The sequence below is a fragment of the Asparagus officinalis genome, chromosome 10 (genome assembly GCF_001876935.1).
Source record: "Asparagus officinalis chromosome 10, Aspof.V1, whole genome shotgun sequence".
NCBI lineage: Eukaryota > Viridiplantae > Streptophyta > Magnoliopsida > Asparagales > Asparagaceae > Asparagus > Asparagus officinalis.
This window is the reverse complement of record NC_033803.1, coordinates 66,208,920-66,222,351: the sequence shown is the minus strand read 5'-3', so window position 1 is coordinate 66,222,351 and position 13,432 is coordinate 66,208,920.

Here is a 13,432-nt window from a genome sequence, read left to right as displayed (position 1 = left end):
AGGAGCGCATTCGCAAGCGCCGCGCACTATCAGCGCAAGCACGGGCTCAAGCTGAAGAAGCCCGTAGGAAGTTGCAGAAAGAGGTGGCCAAGAAACCGCCATCAACCCGCAAAGCTTGGAAACCGAAGTCATCAATCCAAACCGCCGATGATTTTCACAACTGCTCCGGGAGATCCCACAGGACCATCTCAGAAAAGGAAGTCAGTCTTGGAGCGCCTCGGTCCAATTCCCGACGAGAAAGGCAAAGCTCCAGTTCAAGAGAGTTTGGGCCCAATGAAGAAGCCCAGAACGACTCAACACACTTGGGGTCGCCGTCACCTCCAACGTGATAAAGAAATCAGGGCAGCTATGCGCACCAATTTGCGCATTGAAGTCCAAGAGCCCGCTGAGAACTCACGCCCAAAAAGGCATATTTCGAGGCGCGTAACTTTTGAAAGCCCGAAGAAGGTAGTTCGCTCTCAGAAGGAAACGTTTTCGTCTGATGATGATTACGTTATACCTGAGAAATCGTGCCAACACACGATAGGTTGCTCCGACTTTCAAACGGACGAGCTGTACTATTGTGCTGGAGGTACGAGCAAAACCAGAAAGAGAAGTCCTCGAAGGCTAGAAACTCAGTGCCCTTGTTCAAAGCTCATTCGGGCGGTACTGTCTGAGTGCAACTGCATCAAGGCAGTCACCGAGAGAGTTTCGGTGTTCGAAAGGCTTAGTACCGAAACGCCAAAACCAAGGCATATGCGTTTCCGGCAAAGAAGAACGGTGGTTAAAGACGGAGAATTTCCAAGGGTCACCACCAATATGACCAGCAAAAGGGCATCGACAAGGGATAATCCCGAGTCAATTCCGGAAGTACCCTGGTATCTAACTCGTCTGCAGTCTGGAGCCATTACACGAGGAACTTATGGTAGGGTTCGGACAAGATTACCGTCAGAAGATGAAGAATCAGATTCCTGCTCTGCTGTCGCATCAGACAATACGGTGTACAGCGAAGGACAACCCCGCGAGTCATTCATGATAAGCACAGAACAAGTGGCCAAGATGCTTGAAGATGCCTTAGCTAAGCAATAGGAAACCTTCAGGTTCGAAATGCAGATGGCCATGCAAAACATGAGAGAAATGCATGACCAACAAATCCAAGCATTGACGAACCAGCAACGCGAGCCAAGTCGTCGTAACCAGGTTCATCAAGAAGAGGATGATACGAATGCGGATGAAGCTCACAATGCCAATAATCCTCCCGTCAATGCAGGGGGTGGTAATGAGGATGCTAGTCGTAATGCCACACTTCCGCCTCAGAATCGTGCCAACGAAAACATAGGCGAAAGTCTGAAGATTAAGAACCTCGAGAGCAAAATCAACACATTGATCTCCGCTCAAGAGACGAAGAAAATATGCATTCCCTGTCCATACCCAAGAGAGTGGGAATCGATCCCATATCCGACGAAGTTCAACCTAATTAACTTCACGCCGTTTGATGGGAAGGGTTCGCCCACTCAGCATGTGATTTATTTCAAATCACACCTGGGGGTAATCTCTGGCAATGAGCCTCTCATGGTGCAGTCATTCATCGGCACTCTTCGCGAAGCCGCCTTCGATTGGTATCGCCGCCTTAAGCTAGGTAGCGTGAACAGCTGGGACGACATGGAGACCAAATTCCTAGCCAACTTCTTTGACCATTGCTCGATGAGAAGCAGAAAGACGGGGAATTAGTCGACACCTTCGTCAAAAGGTTCCGGAACAAGGTGATGAATTGTCGGGACCCGATCACTGAGGAATTCATTCTCCAGACTTGCCACAACAACCTTGCATTGGACGTGTTGGAAGCAATGGGAGGAAGAAGGCCGAGAGGAACCAACCGACGGTTAATCCGCTGGACTCAAATTTTGCCTCTCGTGGTAAGGGCAAGGCACCTACAGCTACTGATGGTGCTAATCAAACGTCACAACAGCAATCCTGAAGGCAGCAAAAGACTTCGGGTCCGAGACTCCAAAGAGAGTATTCCTTCAAGGATGAAGATGTTCCAGCCATCTTCGAATCCCTCCTTGGAAGCAACAAGATCAAGCTACCACCTATCACAAATCAGGAGGAAGCTGACAACACTACGGACCCAAAGTACTGTGCATACCACAGGAGGGTCGTTCATCCCACCAAGGATTGCTTTGCTCTCAAGAATAGCATTCAGACCTTGGTTGAAGCCGGCGTCATAACGCTGAGGTAAGCCAATTGAGAATGGCACGACTCCGATAAGGATTCATCCTAGGAAGTTTATCCCGAATCCTAAGCAGGGATAAGTCTGCGCCTAACACGCGCTGCCGGTTTAGTCTTTTTTCTGCACAAAAAGACACCAGAGTTCGATTCTGGGGTATTCTATCCTGAAACCTAAGCAAGGATAAGTCTGCGCCTGACACGCGCTGCCGGTCAGTTCTTAACCGTTTAAAAAGAACACCCGTTCACATATTCAACATTGTGACAGGTTGTTATTAATAACACCAAAATCCATGCCTTACACGCATGGGGAATTTCATCCTGAATCCTAAGAAAGGATATGCCGACGCCTAACACGCGTCGCCGGTTTAGTCTTTCCCCGTAGAAAAAGACACCAGAGTTCGATTCTGGGGTATTTTATCCCGAAGCCTAAGGAGGGATAAGTCAACGTTTAATACACGTTGCTGGGTAGCCTATTCCCATGACAACGGCGAAGTCTATGTATTCAAAGTCATAGCAACAAGTCTTAGAGGATTCAGTCTCTAAGCACAACGTTACATGCGGAACGGATTTAGACAATTCGCATGCTAGCCCGACTCAAACGGTAGTCGGTAAAGGTTAATCAAATCCGTTAAAGGCTTGGGGTTAGCCAAAAATCCTAAAGTCAGCGCCTAACACGCGTCGCCGGGTAGTCTATTCCCGTGAGAAAGACGAAGTCTACGTATTCGAAGTCGTAGCATCAAGTCTAAGGGAGTTCATTCCTTTAGCACAACGTCACATGCGGAACGGACTTAAGACAATCCGCATGTAAGCCCGATTCAAACGGTAATCGGTAAAAGCATGACAAATCCGTTGAGGGCTGAGGATTTGCCAAAAATCCTAAGTCAACGTCTGATACACGTTGCTGTTTAGTCTTTTCACAGGAGAAAGACGAAGTCTACGTATTCAATATCGTAGCACTAAAAGAGTTAACTCTTTTAGCATAACGTCACATGCGGAACGGACTTAAAACAATCCGCATGCTAGCCCGACTCAAACGGTAGTCGGTAAAGGCGCATCAAACCCGTTGATGGCTGAGGATTTGCCAAAAATCCTATAAATATGCGAGTCATTGACGCATCAACTTTATGAGTTGGTCTCGTGACTCGAGCATCCAACGACCTTGGGATAAGATCCATGCTCCAATTCCTTAAGAGCTTAAACCGTGTGTACTCCAGCAGACGTACGAGTATAAACTGTGTCAAATGCCGAACAGTGCATCATAATGAAGCCTGGACGCCGGACAACGCGTCGCAATGAAGCTCAAACGCCAGACAACGCGTTATAGATGAAGATTCAACGCAGTCAATCGATGATAAGTTCTGTGTTGAAGCAGCAAACTCGAGCCAAAAAGTCAAGAAATCAAGAATCGACTTCAAGTTCAAATTCCAACAACGGTCAGACAATAAATGCAGCACCGGAACCCCTACAGGCATTCTACAAAGCACTGAATAGCCTGAAGGAATTGAAGGAATCCAGAACAGAAGTCATTCCAGAGTCCCGTTACACCGACTGAAGGTTGGGACAATCACATCCAAAGTATTCCAGACTCTTCTATAAAAGAATGAGACTGAAATACTTTGGAGGGGGTATCTGTAGGCGTATAAAATTGCCTATAGGTCCCTTAGCACAGCTCGACGCCGATTTAACAAACGGACCACCGGGCGACGTATCCAAACAAGACCGTTAGCTCGCCAACGCTGAAGCCAAGCTATACGCAACGGAGCAGGTTAACGAGGCGACAAATCGCACCCAAGCATTGGAATGCATCCACTCGCACGCGGAATCAAACCAATGTTTAGGTGAATCACCGAGTCATCTAAACAAGAGCGAACTCGGATGAATCACGATCAAATCAACATCAATTCCGGACTCAAATTCAGAAGTTGGTTTACTGCCATATCAGGAACCCGACTCACTGCCATATCTGGAATCAAGTCAACAAGTCGTTGCCAAGTCAATCAACCACACAAGAGAACCAGAACCGGAAACAAAGGACGAAACGGACAAACACCCGGGGACTCGGCCGAAACCGAACCACCCCAGGGTGGCTCGGCCCAAGCCGAGCCACCCTGAGGTGGCTCGGTGGCCGAGCCACCCCAGGGTGGCTCGGCCAAGGCCGAGCCACCCTGAGGTGGCTCGGCCAAAGCCGAGCCACCCCAGGGTGGCTCGGCCAAGGCCGAGCCACCCTGAGGTGGCTCGGCCAAGGCCGAGCCACCCATGGGTGGCTAGGCTCAGAACTGTGCAAATGCACAGTTCTGAGTGCCTATAAATAGGCCTTGTGCTCATTTGTTTCAGAGGTTGGAAATTTTGGAGAGAGGCGAAGCCCTGCTGGATTGAAGACTCAGATCTAAAAAAGATCACAACTTTGAAGGCTTGGAGACTTGGACTTTCAGATCCGGTGCTCGGCGATCACCAACGCCAAATAAGGCAGGAGTTCGAGAGGATTGGATTTGAGATCTACACGATCACACTCCGGATCTAAGCTTGGTTCTTAGATCCCGAGATTCGAGCGGTTGTTTCCTTGGTGAAACAATCCCTCCCGGCTATTATTCCCTTGGTGGAATATTACCCGTCATATCGTGTAGATCCGACCGGATCGAGATCACGCGGTGGTCCACGGCAAATAACCCCGGCGCAGGCAAAGAACCCACCAAAGCGAGCGACCGCAAAACAGGAGCTCGCGATTAGTTCGACAAATAAGGAAAATTGTAATCTTTACTTTGTTTTCTTTGATTTTTCATTGTAACCGGATCTTATAAAAAGACCGGATCTTTGTAACGCATAAAGTTGTTAACTGAGATAGCAATGATATCAACAATGAAGAAAGCTACGATTTTTCCCGCGAACAATCTGGCGACCACAGTGGGAGCCAACAGCTTTACTGCCGAAGCTGTCGCGTCGCAGCCGCGGATCCCGATCCCGGTCGAGGAGGAGGTCGAGTACGAATTCGACCAACAAAAGTTCGAGGAGTATCTGTCATCCTCGTCCGAATCCACCTCCCCTCGCAAGTCCAAGTCTCCAAAGCTCTCTTCCAAGAGAAAACTTCGTTGGTACGAAGAAGTTGAAGCTGCCAACGAAGATCTCGCCCCGTTTGATGCCGAAGCTGCATCGGGTGAGATCTCTCCTTCCAACCAGGTCAGATCTGCTCTGGCCGAATCTTCCGTTGCCGAGGGCGTAGTGACTCTCTCAAAGAGAGCCCGCCAAAGGCAACGTCAGCGCCTTGCGAAACAAATCGCAAAGGCAATGGAATCTGTGGACGGGATCCGTTACAACACGGATCTGAAGAACAGAAGAGGCGAACGACCTCAACAACCAATGAATGGCAACTCCTCCAAGCCACCAACGAACGAATGGATCCGTGTCAAACGGAACCGTTCAACGCTGGAGGATCGCATTCAGAAGCGCCGCGCACTCTCAGCACAAGCACGAGCTCAAGTTCAAGAAGCCCGTAGAAGGTGGCAGAATGGAGTAGCCAAGAAATCACCACTAACTCACAAAATATGGAGGCCAAAGTCCAAAGTGGTGAGTCAGGCCGAGGATCGACCTTTACAGCCTTCAAAACGAGTTCAACCTCCCGAACCATCCCGAGGAAGGAGGTCAATCTTGGAGCGCCTCGGTCCAATTCCCGACGAGCGCAACGAAGTCCATGAACGCTCGGGCCCGATGAAGAGGCTCCGAACTAATCAACATGCTGGGGGTCGACACAACCCTCAACATGACAAAGAGTTTACGGCACCCAAGCGCACTACCTTGCGCATCGAAGTTCGGGAGCCCGCTGAGAATTCATGTCTACAAAGGCGTGTTTCGAGGCGAGTGACTCTCGGAAGTCCAAATAAGGCAGTTTGCTCTCAGAAGGAAACGTTGTCATCCGAGGATGATAACGTTATACCTGGGAAATCATGCCAACACGCGATAGGTTACTCCGATCAAATGGACGAGTTGTACTATCGTGCTGGGGGTACGAACAAAACAAGAAAAAGAAGCCCTCAAGGGCTCGAAACTCAGTGCCCATGTGCCAAGCTCATTCGGGTAGTACTGTCTCAATGCAACTGCATCAAGGGAGTCCCCGAGAGAATTTCAGTGTTCGAAAGGCTCGGCACCGAAACGCCAAAACCAAGGCATAGGCGCTTCCGGCAAAGAAGAACAGTGGTTAAGGATGGAGAATTTCCGAAGGTCACCGCCAACATGACCAGCAAAGAGACATCGACACAGATTGATCTCAAATCGTTTCTGGAAGCGTCCCGGCGTGTAACCCGTCTGCAGTCCGGAGCCATCGCACGAGGAACTTATGGTAGGGTTCGGATAAGATTGCCTTCGGAAGATGAAGAATCGGATTCCTGCTCTGCTGTCGCATCGGACAATACAGTGTCCAGCGAAGGACAACCCCGCGAGTCATTCATGATAGGCGCGGAAGAAATGGCCAAAATGCTTGAAGACGCTTTGGCTAAGCAGAAAGAAAGTTTTAAATTCGAGATGGAGACGGCCATGCAGCAGATGAGAGAGATGCATGAACAGCAAATCCAAGCATTCAGGAACCAACAAGGTGAACCAAGCCACCGTAACCAGGTTGCTCAGGAAAAGGAGCACGCGGATGGGGATGAAGCTCACAATGCCAATAACCCTCCCATCAATGCAGGGGGTGGTAGTGAGGATGCCAACGGGGATACAAGTGAAGACTTGAAGATCAAAAGCCTCGAGAGTAAAATCAATACGTTGCTGTCTGCTCAAGAGGTAAAGAAAACGGGCATTCCTTGTCCATACCCGAGGGAATGGGAATCAATCCCCTATCCGGCGAAGTTTAGTCTAATCAACTTCACGCCGTTCGATGGAAGGGGTTCCCCCACCCAGCATTTGATTTATTTCAAATCGCACCTGGGTGCTATCTCTGGGAACGAGCCTCTGATGGTGCGGTCATTCGTCGGCACTCTTCGCGGAGCTGCCTTCGATTGGTATCGTCGCCTCAAGCCAGGAAGCGTGAACAGCTGGGATGACATGGAGACGAAGTTCCTTGCAAATTTCTTCGACGACGACACCGAGATCTCTATCGGATCGTTGCTCGACGAGAAACAAAAAGACGGGGAGTTAGTCGACACCTTCGTCAAAAGGTTCCGGAACAAGGCGATGAATTGCCGGGACCCGATCACCGAGGAATTCATTCTCCAGACTTGCCACAACAACCTCGCATTGGACGTATTGGAGGCAATGGGGACAGCACCGTCTGACACTTGGAAGGATCTGAAGGTGCGCGGTGAACAAGCCGAACGCTTCCTTAAAAGGAAGAAGGCCGAAAGGAACCAACCGACGGTTAATCTGCTGGACTCAAACTTCGCTTCCCGTGGTAAGGGCAAAGCACCTGCAGCTGCTGGTGGTGCTAATCAAGCGTCACAACAGCAATCCCGAAGGCAGCAGAAGACTTCGGGTCCGAGACTCCAGAGAGAGTATTCCTTCAAGGACGAAGACGTTCCAACCATCTTCGAATCGCTCCTCGAAGGCAACAAGATCAAGCTACCACCTATCACGAATCAGGAGGAAGCTGATAACACTACGGACCCAAAGTACTGTGCATACCACAGAAGGGTTGTTCATCCCACCAAGGATTGCTTTGCTCTCAGGAATAGCATTCAGACCTTGGTCGAAGCCGGCGTTATAACGCTAAGGTAAGCCAAATAAAAACGGCAAAACTCCGACCGGTATAAGAGTATAAACTGCTTCCTGACACTCCAAAGAGTATACGAGTATAAACTGTTTCTCAATCCTCCGACCGGTATAAGAGGTTAAACTACTCCCTGATACTCCAATAGGTATATGAGTCTAAACTGTTTCCCCACTTTTGACGGGAAGTTCCTGGAGAATATTAAGCTAATATTCTTAAGGATAACCCGGTTAGTTAACTGATAATAATGTCCGAACCAGTTCCGCAGAGGAAACTGGGGGTGGACGATTTATGTAACGGGAAGTTCCCAAAACCACAGCAATGTAATGAATAAGGACTCCCATTCAAGTTCTCACTGTGTCTGTGCACTCAACACTCTCTCTGTTAGAGTCTGGACGTAAAGTTCCTGATTGGTCAAACCTTCTTACAGTTAGGACCACAGTCAAAATCCCCTCTCGATTCTCCCAATGAACGAGAGGTCCACAAATCAAGCGATCAAACCTTCCTACAGTTAGGATCGTCTTAAACCTTCCATTCGGTCAAACCTTTCTACAGTTAGGACCAAAACCAAAAACCCCTCTCGATTCCTCCAATGAACGAGAGGTCCACTTTCAAATCGAGTGATCAAACCTTCCTACAGTTAGGGTCACCTCAAACCTCCCACTTGGTCAAACCTTCCTACAGTTAGGACCAAAACCACGATTCATTCTCGATAAACGAGAAATTCATCTTTAGTTCGATAATCAAACCTTCCGACAGTTAGGGTTATCCGAATCTTTTTGATTCTCGGAGTGGAGATCCCACTCTTAGTTTCACCTTTCCGGATTCTGGGGGTGGAGATCCCACCTCGAGTCTCCTTTCCTTCTTTGTTCGGGGAATAGAATATAAAATTCTTCCTTCCCCATACCAATCCTTTTCGAAGAATTCAGGATTCATCCTAGGAAGTTTATCCCGAATCCTAAGCAGGGATAAGTCTGCGCCTAACACGCGCTGTCGGTTTAGTCTTTTTCCGTAGAAAAAGACACCAGAGTTCGATTCTGGGGTATTCTATCCTGAAACCTAAGCAAGGATAAGTCTGCGCCTGACACGCGCTGCCGGTCAGTTCTTAACCGTTTAAAAAGAACACCCGTTCACATATTCAACATTGTGACAGGTTGTTATTAATAACACCAAAATCCATGCCTTACACGCATGGGGAATTTCATCCTGAATCCTAAGAAAGGATATGGCGACGCCTAACACGTGTTGCCGGTTTAGTCTTTCACCGATTGAAGAAGACACTAGAATTCCAGTCTAGGAAGTTTATCCCGAATCCTAAGCAGGGATAAGTCTGCGCCTAACACGCGCTGCCGGTTTAGTCTTTTTCCGCACAAAAAGACACCAGAGTCCGATTCTGGGGTATCTTATCCCGAAGCCTAAGTAGGGATAAGTCAACGTCTAATACACGTTGCCGGGTAGCCTATTCCCGTAGCAATGGCAAAGTCTACGTATTCGAAGTCGTAGCATCAAGTCTAAGGGAGTTCATTCCTTTAGCACAACGTCACATGCGGAACGGACTTAAGACAATCCGCATGTAAGCCCGATTCAAACGGTAGTCGGTAAGAGCACGTCAAATCCGTTGAAGGCTGAGGATTTGCCAAAAATCCTAAGTCAACGTCTGATACACGTTGCTGTTTAGTCTTTTCACAGGAGAAAGACGAAGTCTACGTATTCAATATCGTAGCACTAAGAGCGTTAACTCTCTTAGCACAACGTCACATGCGGAACGGATTTAGACAATCCGCATGTAAGCCCGATTCAAACGGTAGTTGGTAAGAGCACGTCAAATCCGTTGAAGGCTGAGGATTTGCCAAAAATCCTAAGTCAACGTCTCATACACGTTGCTGTTTAGTCTTTTCACAGGAGAAAGACGAAGTCTACGTATTCAATATCGTAGCACTAAAAGGGTTAACTCTTTTCGCACAACGTCACATGCGGAACGGATTTAGACAATCCGCATGTAAGCCCGATTCAAACGGTAGTCGGTAAGAGCACGTCAAATCCGTTGAAGGCTGAGGATTTGCCAAAAATCCTAAGTCAACGTCTCATACACGTTGCTGTTTAGTCTTATCCAACGACATCTGAAACCCTAGGGTCAACGCCGGACAACGCGTAACCCTAGGTCGACGCCAGTCAACGCGTTGCAATCAAACAGTCAACGTACGACGTTCAAAACCCAAAGGTTAACGCCGGACAACGCGTAACCCTAGGTCAACGCCAGTCAATGCGTTGCAATCAAACAGTCAACGTACGACGTTCAAAACCCTAAGGTTAACGCCGGACAACGCGTAACCCTAGGGCAATGCCAGTCAACGCGTTGCGACCAAAGAATCAGTACTCCGAAAAGTATACGAGTATAAACTGCTTCTTAATACTCCAAAAAGTATACGAGTATAAACTGCTTCTTAAATACTCCAATAAGGTATATGAGTATAAACTATTCCCTATTTTTGGTTTGAGAAGTTCCTGGAGAATATTGTTTATAAATATTCTTAAGGATAACTCAACCACACTACGCCGGACAACGCGTTGCGAATAAAGACTCGACGCCAACAACCGATAGTGAGCTAAAGGTCAAAAATCAGGAATCAACTTCAAAGTTCAAAATTCCGACAAACGGTCAGACAATAAATGCAGCACCGGAACTCTTACAGACTTTCGACAAAGCACCGAAAAGCCTGGAGAATTGAAGGAGTCAAGAACAGAAGCCATTCCGAGGTCCCGTTATACCGACTGAAGGTAGGGACAATCATATCCAAAGTATCCCAGACTCTTCTATAAAAGAACGAGACTGAAATACTTTGGAGGGGGTATCTGTAGGCATATAAAATTGCTTATAGGTCCCCTAGCATAGCTCGGCACAAACCGACGAACCAACGAGGCGACGAGATCGACGAATCGCACAGAAGCGACGGAATGCATCCACCCGCGTGCAGAATCAAGCTAATGAGTTGAGGAATCAACGAGTCATCCAACCGAGAGCGGACTCGGACGAATCACGATCGAATCAAGATCAATTTCGGACTCGAACTCAGAAGCGGATTTACTGCCAAATCAGGAATCCAACTTACTGCCAAATCAGATCAACCAATCAGAGTCTCAATCAACCGAATCACGGACAGAACCGGAAACAACGGAAAACGACTCGAAAAAGTCGGAAAACACCGCCCGCGGGGGCTCGGCCAAAGCCAAGCCACCTCAAGGTGGCTCGGCCAATGCCGAGCCACCTTGGGGTGGCTCGGCGGCCGAGCCACCTCGGAAATAGGAGAGGTGGTTCATTTGTTCAAGGGTTGGAACTTTGAGAGCCGTTACTCTGCCGAACTGAAGATTGAGCTCAGAGTTTCGAAGACTTGAAGATTCAGATCTGATTCTCGGCGAACGTCCACGTCACAAAAGGCAGGATTTCGAGAGAGGTAAAGATCGGATCTGAGATCTACACAAAATCACACTCCGGATCAAAGCTTGGCCTTTGATCCCGAGAATTAAAGGCTACTATTTCCTTGGCGAATTAGTACCCTACGGCTATTATTTCCTTTGCGAAATAATACCCGTCGAATCGTGTAGATCCGACCGGATCTGGGTCGCGCGGTGGTCCACGGATTAACCCCGGCGTCGGCAAAGAACCCACACAAGCAAGAGACCGCAAAACAGGATCTTGCGATTTGTTCTAAAGGAAAGTTGTAAAAGGAAAGTTGTAATCTTTTTCTTTTTCTTTGATTTCGTTGTAACCGGATCTAAAAAAGACCGGATCTTTTGTAACCGAAAAACAGTTATTCAAGATGACAATGAATTCAATGAAGGCAATTTTCACCGCGAACAGTTGTGATCCCCTCAGATCATGGGAAATGGTTTTGAAACCGTTCAGCTTTGTGTTTGAACGAGTCAAACACAAAATCCGTGTTCTAGCTTGAATTCTGCATTCAAACGCAGTGTCTGGAAGCTTGAACGCAGTGTCTGGAAGCTCGGACGTAGCGTTTGGAAGCTCATTTGCAGCAATTGGAAGCTGCGTTTGCGATCGAACATGAGCTGCGTTGGCAGCTGGATCTGAGCTGCGTTTGCAGCGTTTGGAGGCTGCGTTTGCGTCCGAACATGAGCTGCGTTGACAGCTGGATCTGAGCTGCGTTTGTAGCGTTTGGAGATGAATATGAGTTGCGTTTGCACTGTGTCAGTGGCTTTGAACGCGGTGCGTCTTGATGCTGGTACGCGGGGTGGAGTTCCGCGTCTTGATTTGAAGAGACCGTCGATTTGTAGTCTCTTTCTGTCAAAGCGTTGCAAAGATCGTCATTTTGTAATCTTTGCTTTAGCTCTTTGATATGTGAGAGTCGTCAAATTGTAACTCCCGATGTTGATTATAAAGGCTGTTGATTAGAGCTTTCATCAGTTATTGTGAAGGTCGTTAGATTGTAACATCATTGATCTACGTGAAAGTCTTCAAATTATAGTCTTCTGGAGGCCGTCGAATTGTAATTTCCATCATCAGTATTTGATGGGGATCAGCTATCTGTAGTGATTTTTAGATAGCCTACAATCCAAACAAATAAAAAATTCTAATAATCAACCATTTACTAATCCCAAACAAACTATAACCATCTATAACTAAAAGATCTACAAAATTGTCATTTGATCCTCCTTAATTATTTAAAAGACATATTTAAAAACTATAAAAAAACAACCTCCTTTAAATCTGAAAATTATGAACAACTCCCTAAAAATCCAAAAAAATTTAAACAAACACCTAAAGAAATAAAAGTTACAAAAAATATATAGAAAATGACAAGTTGCATCTGAAAAATCTAAATTGTAGAAAACCCCCTAAAATTTTGAAAATTACAAACATAACCTTAAATTAAAAAATTTAAAAACCAAAAAAAATTATTAAAAACCCTTAAAAGTTTAAAATTATAAACAACCCTATGAAAAATCTAAAATTACAAATAAACCCCTTTAAATTTTGATAATTACAAATAACTTCTTAAAATTTTTAAAAATTATGAATAAACCTTTGGAAAAATCTAAAAATTATAATCATCTATTATTGGGGGTTTTCTACTAAAAATTATTAGAGGTTAAGTGATAAAACGTATACTTAATTTAGAGGGTTTTCTGCTAATATTTACTAGGGATATTTTGGCCATTTAAAACCAATTAATTTTTCTTACCTTATCCGATGTGGGACTATACTCACACATAAATATCCAATAATAATTTTAAACATATTGATAAACCTGATCAATTGTTGTACGATAATCGCATAATTTCATAAATTCTGATATGTATCAGCATGATTTATTGTGAGAGATTGTAGATTCACATCTTTTAATCCTACGTAAGAAAATAATAATGTTGACTTAATGATGCAAAAGCTCAAATTCATAAGGCTATATATATAGATTGCTAGTGCCTCATGGGGGCCAATGGCAAATGTGCCTAAAAAGACTAATTAAATCTCCAAATTAAGTAAAAGGATCCCGTACCAATTTGCCCCCTAACCTT